Below are 9,044 nucleotides of genomic sequence, written 5' to 3' on the forward strand. Positions count from 1 at the left end.
GGCGCGCATTACCGTGCGCGTCATTCTTACAACAGTGCACCTTCATGAGCAAGAATAATTTCTGAAGCGCACTCGCATATTCTTGATCGCACCTCTGACGAGTATCAACCGTAATGCATTATTTTTCGTTAAGATCACTTAGAAATGTTTGTCTTCGCTTTCAAAACAAGCTCGTCGCAACGAGCGCGTAACAAAAAAAAAAGGAAAACACAGTGCTCGTCATGTACTGAGAAGTGCAATGTACAGCCGGGGCCAAAATAATCCGAGATTTGCGAGCGAGTGCCAAACTAAATTAAATTATGGCGCTTAACGTGCCAAAACCACTCTCTGATTATGAGGCACGCCGTAGTGGAGGACTCCGGTAATTTCGACCACCTGGGGATTTTTAACGTGCACCTAAATCTAAGTACACGGGTGTTTTCGCCCCCATCGAAATGCGGCCGCCGTGGCCGGGATTCGATCCCGCGACCTCGTGCTCATTAGCCCAAGAGTGCCAAACTGAATTCTTGCGCCGTTCATCGAAGGAAGCGCATTCTGTCAAGGTATGTCATGGCGCATGCGCACCCTTTTCATGCTCCTGTTCCTGTCCCAGAGACTGGCGAGCGTGATGTCGGATTCTCGATAACCTTAAAAGATTGCGCTCGAACAGTGCTGTCATTTTCGACCGGCGTGCAGTGCATTGTCACACGTCACAACAACAGAAACGGACGCCGCTGGCTTAGCGGAACCTTCTGGAATCATTGCGATTCCGACAACACGCTGGCAAGAAGTGGGCGTAGCCGGAGACGCACGAACGTGTAGGGACACGCATGCGCAGTAAGTAAGGCGTTTTAAGCTACAGAGGAAAAAAAAATAGTTTTCACTATCTCACACAGTTCACTTGCTTTTTGTTCGTGTACAGTCAAGTTCCACCCCACTTGCGTAAAAGAACACCTTGTTTCCGTGCTTTGGCTCGACTTAAGGCGCTTGCTTCGGTAAAGCGCGCAAGAATGCATCTTGACACGCCGCTCGCGGATCCCTTGTTGTTAAGGAGAAAGCCTTAGATGGTTGATCAGTCGAAAAGTTGACCGTCCGGTGTTATAGCATCAATATTCAAGCTCATGCACCAGTATTGCTTTATCAATGAAAAAAAAGAGCTCAATTATCTACGTTTGCGTTGAACGAGCACCCTTCTAAATAATCAGGGTGGCTGTATACAAAAGTGTCTACTTGTGAATTGAATTATTTGGTTTTACGCGCCAAAGGGACGATGTGATTATGAGTCATGCCGTAGTGGGGCATTTCGGATTCAAATCTGACCACCAGCGGATCTTTAATGTGCCCCCAGTGCACGTGTTACGGCTGCCTTTTACGTTTCGCTCCCCATCGAAATGCGGCCCGGATTTGATCTCATGAGGGTCGTGCTTAGCAGCCAAACACCATAGCCGCTAAGACAGCACGGCGCGTTGCATGCGTGTTGATTTCCCGGTTTTCTTCCTTGCCGAGCAATGTGCACGTGTCCTATGACACTTTGAGGAGTGACACTTTGAGGAGGCATATTGCCAAACGCTTGCGAGAACTGGAAACGCATATGTTGCAGAAAAATAGTGCTGTGCGTCGGTCTAATTTGCTTCTTCTTGTCCCTCTAGAACAAGCAGAATGTACCATATATACAAACCCATGTAGGTATCCTTGTCGAGGAAAGTGCCAGAATAAAATAAAATACTTCAATGAACCTGCTTATGTGTCCTAATAGTCTTCATACATTTGCCACGACCGTTCGAACGTGCCAGTAACTACGCGCAGAACGAGTGGCCATTTCTAGGCGACAGAAAAAATAAAGAGAAACGAAGTAATATTAACCAACACATTGGAAAGAGAGTATCAAAGTATCTTAATGAATTCCTCGAGAGCTCGCAGACTCTCGTAAGCCTTTGCTGAAGTGACTTTCAACTTTTTTGAACCCTTCTGTACTCATGCTTTCTAAACCACGGCAACATTTATGTATTGTTCGTGCTCTGGTTTATGTTAAATCTAATTCATAACAAATTCCCTTTTAATGTCACCCGAGGCATATTGCCAAACGTGGGCCTCTTTGAGCGGATCACTTAATTGAAAGGTTGCACACTGCCTAACCGAGCGAATCCTACAAGTTCATATCAGCGGCAATCCAATTATTTAAGTACCCATACACGAGCAAGCTTCTAAGACCGCATGGTATGCACAAAGACACGAGGCACGGTAAACATAAGCTGAACGAAGGCTCGCTTAAAAATGAATGTTAATTCACAATACTGGAAATGCAAAGAATGTAAAATGACAGCACTTATTAATGTTAGAATAGATGTTACCGGTTGCAAAGCACAATTTCTGAGCCCTCATTTTTGCAATGGCCACGTACGCCTAAATAATATTTCTTCTAAAGTAATAACCTGTGAAACTTTCTCACTAGTTGTTAGACAATAAAAAGAGGAAAGTTATTTTAACACATGAAGGACGTCCACCACCTTTGGTCTACCATATTGATTTTTTTTCTCTTTTATTCACAAGCGCGCTACAGAACACACTCACAGACACTCATTTCGCTATCTATTCAATGACACTTGACAGTCCTGTGCGCTACCGCTTGTCATTTGTCGCAAGGATACACATACTCACACGCCCACGAACACCACGTAGCATATAAAGAATTAGACAAAGTAGCAACAAACACATCAAACACACATTTCATGCAGTAATAACACAAATATAAACGAGGAACATCTCTCTTCGAAGTGGCAGAAGGGTATGGCGTGAGGATCTTTGGGCTCGCTACGGGATTTCAGAGAAAAAGACGATCTCAAAAATAACTTGGTAGATCCAATTTGACCACATTGTGTCAGTTACCCTTTGCGTATAGCCAAAAGCCGGATAAGCCACTGTCACACTTTTTCCACCCTACACCTGTGTGCCGTTATTGCACATATGCACCCCCCCCCCCCCTCTGTTATGTACATATAACAATCACGTTTCACCAGTTTTGAGCCACAAGGCAAGCCTTGGAATGAAAAAAAAAACATGACACACAGACGGGTGTCGTCATCACAGGTTTAAATTCGTCCACAGTTTCTGAAGTCTGCGCAGTCACGGGTTTACTGTAGCCTATTGTTTATAAAATTTCCATAATCACGGGTTTAAAGTAGTGTTCACCAGTCTGTCCTTCACAAACCTTCGGAGGTTTCTATGGGGCGCTAAAAACACGTAACGAGCATTTTAACAAGGTGCTTTAAAATGAAGCTTTAACAACGACTTTGAAGAGGCTTGTTGTAGGTTTGTTGACTCCAGTTTCTGAAATTCGTAAAAATTGCAAAATAAGAACTGAAGTAAGAAATTTACATCAAACCCAAATAAAAAGAAATGATATAACAAGTTCGTGAACTGTACCTAATAATACAACTGCACAAGTCTGTTACATAGTGCTCTTTCACGGTTATTATGCAGTTCCACGTTATCTATAAGTTTATATTTCGCTCGTCCGTCTCAGGTGCTGTATATCGGATGCAGTTTAGCGAAATATGAATTCTATTGTTGCTGCATCTAGGCAATCTAAACGTCCGGCCTTCTTCCTAATTTGCCGATCCTAAGCAAACTTGGGGAAACAAAAAATACTAAAGTGCTAAACCAGATTCTGCTTCCTAGAGCTCATGGAATTTGACGTTCTCAACTGCAACAAACCTATTTCAAAAAGCACTTCGTAGTTAAGTCAAGTGTTTGATGAATGTAAAAACACTGCTGTACTATGCATTAGGCGCAGGCTAAATAACTTCGGGTGGCCCAAATTATTGCGGAGCCGCCCACTACGGCGCGTCTATTAATTAGATGGTCGTTCGTGCACGTAAACATTTTCTTTTTCGTAGTTGGCCATGAGCTTATGGCTCCTCTTAACAAGTCCTTAAAAAGAAACGCCCTGAAAAAAATTAGGAGCGCGATATTGTAGTGGTGATTTCCGCTCGATCCTGTGTCACTTTATCATTCAGCGCTCACGGCCGGCTGACCACAGTGATAACACGGGCAGAGCATCGCTCTGACTATTGACGAACCTCGAATAGCCTGAGGCATGGAAGAACGCATCGCCACAAGATCGCGGACCAAAACGAACTCGGGTCAAGATAATGTGCCGGACAGATATCACCGTCTAACGACTCACAATGTTCAAGTAAATAAAGTGCGAAAGTTGTTAGAAAACGGAAAGCAAATGCAACATGCGTCGTGTAACGCGTAATCGCACTTTTCAAAAATACAGCGAAAGCTGACATTTCTTTTCGTTACTTTCATGTGAAAGCACGCAGATAAATATCACTGTACAAATATAACTGAATACAAGACTGCTATGCTCCAAATTAATAATCCATTATTTAGGCTTTGTTAGCACGCGCCCACACATCAGGTGTAGGTAAAGATCTTGGAATAAAAGCGCAGACAACGTATTGACAAAGGTTACGAAAAAGCACTGTTCCTGCAGACCGATTCTTGTAAAGGCAATTATCCCTTCCCCCGTTTTCCAACAAGTAAACAGCGACCAATACAAACAACTTCTCAGTAAAAGGCCTCACCATCTTATCCGTTGGTCACTCTTGACCCAGCAGTACACAAATAATCCCAAAAGCAAATATTTGTCTTCTCTGGAATGTGCAACACATGAAACTGCTTCGTTTACTGCAGAGTTCCCCAACGTCAAGTTCGAGTAACGTGAAGAATGTTCCAAAAGGCCACATTTTGGTGTCGGCAGCGCATCATATCGTCGATCACAACCATGCGTTTACTACCATGGAAAATTCACGTTAGAGTCAAGTTGTGGACGCTGTTATCTCGCCTGTTGAGGACGCGTTCTGTCCACAGCTAGTCGGTGCTACCAGTTTCGGAATCAGCGAGGGCTTCGTCCGGGAGTTGAGCCGTTGTTTCCTTGGCGACTGGTGGTGTTCCTTGCTGGCTCTCACTTCCATGCTCAGTTACACACAAAGAAGTCGGGGGCAACAGCGTTTCTTGTGGCTTCGTGGATACGTTTTCGTCGACATGGGAATTACAGGTCAAAGGTTCATCGCCAGTCAAGACTTCATGAGAGCACTCTGCCTTTTCTTTGGGGACTGGTGGCGTTCCTTGCTGGTTTTCACTTCCCTGCTCAATTTCACGCAATGCAGTAGGGGTCACCAGCATTGCTCCTGGTTTCGTGGGCACGTTTTTGTTCACTTGGACATTGCCGGTCACAGGCTCATCCTCAGTCAATGCTTTGTGGGGCTGTTCCGTGGTTTCTTTGGCGGCTGGTGCTGTTCCTTGCTGCCTCTCACTTTCGTCGTCAATTACAGGCTCCGCAGCAGGGGTGACTGGCATTTTTACTGGTTTCATGTGCACGGTTTCATTCCTTTGGACATTACCGGTCTCAGGGTGACATAAACGTTTGCACTTCTTGTGGCCGTACTTCTTACACGTGCGACATTGCGGCACTTTACAGTAACGCCTGAAGTGACCTATCGTGCTGCACTTCAGGCACATTGGCGGTCGCCCTGGGATGACGATGAGAAGCTCTTCATCCTGGCAGTGCCACAGGTAGGGCAGATCTTTCACTTGCAACCCTTCTTTGAGGCACAGGCGAACGTAACGGGTATGCGTATTGGCTATACCCTCATCCCAAGACCACATGTAACAGCTCACCTCTTTAACAGTGCCAAACTCTTGAAGCGCTTCACCTAGAGATGCATTGGAGATATGAAACGGCACCCAATGAACCCTCATCGAAACCTCGGGCACATCGGGGTCAACGATAGCGCAGTAGTATCCTTTCACTCGCATACTCCCGGTGGTTACGAGGGCTCTCAGGGCCTCAGTTGTCTTCAATTTAACCAGCCATACCTTTCTGTAGAGCTGCGGTCCTATAGCTGCGACCTCATGGTAAAGTCCAAGTTTTGCGATTGATTCGAGAAAATCCGAGCACTCGTACGGACTCCCATTTGGGTCACAATGCAAAAGAAGGCCCATCTTCCGTATATCCTTCGTTATGCCAGGTGATGCGTCGGGCGCTTGATCAATTTGACATGACGCGCCCGATGGCTTTACCACCTCCTCTTCTTTGGCAGCGGATGAGTAAGACGCGTGGCCATCTTGACGGGAAACTACCAATGCATTTAACATCTGTCCTTCTTTGGCAGGTGATGCATCAGGCACGACCGATGACTTTACCATCCCTTCTTTTGCAGGCAATGCATTATATCCTTGATCATCTTCACCAGACACGGCCAATGGCTTCGACATTTCTTTGATAGGCGATGCGTCAGACGCATGGTCTTCTTCACCGGAAATGACCGATGGCTTTAACATACGGTCTTCTTTGGCAGGTGAAGATTCAGACGCATGGTCCTCTTGACCAGGCACGACGGATGGCTTTAACATATCTTCTTTGGCAGGCAATGCTACTTGTTCAATTTCACCAGGCACGACCGATGACTTCAACATCCCCTCTTCAGCTGGCGATAGAGCAGACGCTTCGTCGCTTTGAACAGACGAGACCGATGGCTGTTCCACAGCCGATACGCCTTGACCAGACATGACTGCTGCCTTTTGAGCGCTGCTTATGGCGTTCACTCGCTCAAATGCCACTTGCAGAATGACTCGTCAGCTCACCAGCGCCAGCATACGTTCAAAGTGTGCGGTTGACGTCACCATAAACCGCTGGCGCTGCTCCTTCCCCTGGTGGTCACCGGAGTGAGTGACGATAAAAAAAAAGAAAATGGCGCTGGCTACTTGAAACCACCCTCTTTTGCCGGTAGAAAGGGTGGTTTCTACGCCAGGCACCGTCTCGTGTGCTGCGCTCGCCCCTTCATGGCTTCATGGCAGAGAGGAAGTGTTGGCCCACCTCCTGCTACCACTCCTCGTTTCCCCTACGCTCTTCCGCCACGAGCCTCCGCCCCCCCCCCCCCCGCCTAAAAAAAGTGTACGGAGACAGCAGCCCCGAAAAACGTTTTCTTGCAACCTGAGCGATAGGCTGAATCTGTGTGATAGTCTAACGTTCCTTTCCCCCTCACCCGCAGCACATGAGTTAATCCCAGTTTGAACAATACCGAAGCTTTGCTAATCGCTCCTTTCTGTCTTTTGTTGGCGCCGCGGAAGCTTGACATGTCGAAGTTGTGTTCTAACAACGGAGTGGCGATAGGACGGGCGGGATAAGTTATCGTGTATCCACACGACGGACGGCTCCGCGCAAATCTGTGCCGCGGACGCTTATTCCGCCGCCCGTCCAGCTGCGAAGCGCATCCAGACGACGGACGGATTGCGCAGATGACCACGCCGGAAAAATAAAGATGGCGGCACCGCCTGAAGCGACTGCCGTCCGCCTCGAACCTGTCAAGTCGTCGTCGTCCACTGTGTGGCCCATAACTTTCAAACTGAGGATTGTATTTGGTTTAAATTTGTGTCCAGAAGCTTCGACACCAATGTATTCGTGATGAGTGGACACCGTTTCCGAAAGCGATACTCAGATTCTCGGCGTGTAGGCTTAGAGTGGCTGTATTGGCTGGACATGGCCTCGAAGATGCTGCGGCGGCCCGGGCGGATCTCAGTGGCCGTAAGTTAATATAATTGCTTGTTTTCACACACTCTGGATGGCGCTATCGGTGTAACAAAGACTTTGTCATAGGTGTTTTCACTCTGAATGAAAATGGAGATCGAAAGGAAACGACGGTTGGCCGCAATGGCTGTTGTTTTGTCCGAATTGGACACGAATGGTGTCAGCAGCGATGAAGCTGTTTCAGAAAGATCCCAAAGCTGCGCTTGTTGCCAGACTGTAGAGCACACTAGGCTAAATCCGCAGCATTCGACCCCCAAAATCCATATGCGAAAAATAGCTCGGCCTTTTCCGTCCGCGCGGACGACGCGCGGACGGCACAAATCCGTGACGCGTAGTCACGTGATGCGCAGTCCGTCGCGAAAAAGACGGATTTCGTCTATCGTGTGGATCCACCATTAACAACGGCTGCTGCCCCTTTTCCGAGAAGTGGTAGGTAGTGCACGTGTGCGTGCCGGCAGAGAGTCACACAGTGTCCGACGTCAACGTGCGGCTGCTGCTTCTTTTCAGCTTGCATTTATCGTTCGATTCTGCATACGGCAGTGGAAAAACGAGGGCCTCGAGAGCCGCATTACAGATAATGTAGGCTTCCTGCTGGCATGTTCACAGGTGCCTTGTGTGCAGTTGCCAAACTACAGAAAAGCTAGATCATGTAGCATCATTCTAATAAAATTAGTGGGCAAACGCGCAGGAAAAGATCGTGATACGCAGTGAAAGACGAAAAATGACGTGAGCTGTTACTTCCGACGTAATACTTTGTCGCTTGAGGGCAGCTACTGCTAAGGACGTTCTTACCTTCTTTTTTCGTCTCACCTGGCTGAGCATGCAATTGTTGAATTGAAGAACAGGAACAACGAGGAATTGCGTCCATGTTCACAAGCGGCATACAAGACAAGAAAGTAAAGTACATGAGTTCGAGGAATCTCGCTCTGTTAACTACCTCCTTTGCCCTTGTCCAAACGTTTGCTTCAGGCCGAGGCTCTTCTTGTTTGTCCAAAGTCGATCACTTCAAGCACGGCCTAGGAGATCTCGCGTGCAATCTTGGACCCCATGCTTGAAGTCTCCACCTTCGTGTGAACCCTCTTTGTTGTTTAGAACTCGGTTGACTAGTCAGCCTACTTGGTGCTTGTTAAAGCAAGGCTAGTCTCTTCCTGCGGTTTAGAGCTATCTATAATCTACCTAACCGTTATCGGCTGCCCAGCCGTACGCACGTGAAAATGCTGCGCTCCCACAACACGTGGAAATCATGCCACGATATACACTACTAAAACTCCCGGCGAGCATTTATTGATACATTCCCGGTGCCAGTACTGGCATTCTGCGTATGCGCATTTTGCATTTATTTTATAACGTACTTCTCTTTACCGCGCCACGTACATTCCATTCAGGAAAGGGGGCATATCAGCGGCAGACAGCATTCCTGGCGGTAAAGTGCCGAGCGTAGAACGTTTGAGGAGGTATAAACAACATA

The 9,044-nt window shown here is 47.2% G+C and overlaps 1 long non-coding RNA gene across 1 annotated transcript; it reads right to left on the minus strand.

The window, feature by feature from the left end:
- Positions 1-2,487: 2,487 nt before the first annotated feature.
- Positions 2,488-6,909, minus strand: LOC135905331 (uncharacterized). Its single transcript, XR_010565383.1, has 2 exons — positions 4,572-6,909; positions 2,488-3,306 (listed from the first exon to the last, which is right to left on the minus strand). It is a non-coding gene; the product is annotated as an uncharacterized lncRNA (long non-coding RNA).
- Between the last annotated feature and the right edge of the window lie 2,135 nt (positions 6,910-9,044).

Source organism: Dermacentor albipictus, chromosome 3 (genome assembly GCF_038994185.2).
Source record: "Dermacentor albipictus isolate Rhodes 1998 colony chromosome 3, USDA_Dalb.pri_finalv2, whole genome shotgun sequence".
NCBI classification, from domain to species: Eukaryota; Metazoa; Arthropoda; class Arachnida; order Ixodida; family Ixodidae; genus Dermacentor; species Dermacentor albipictus.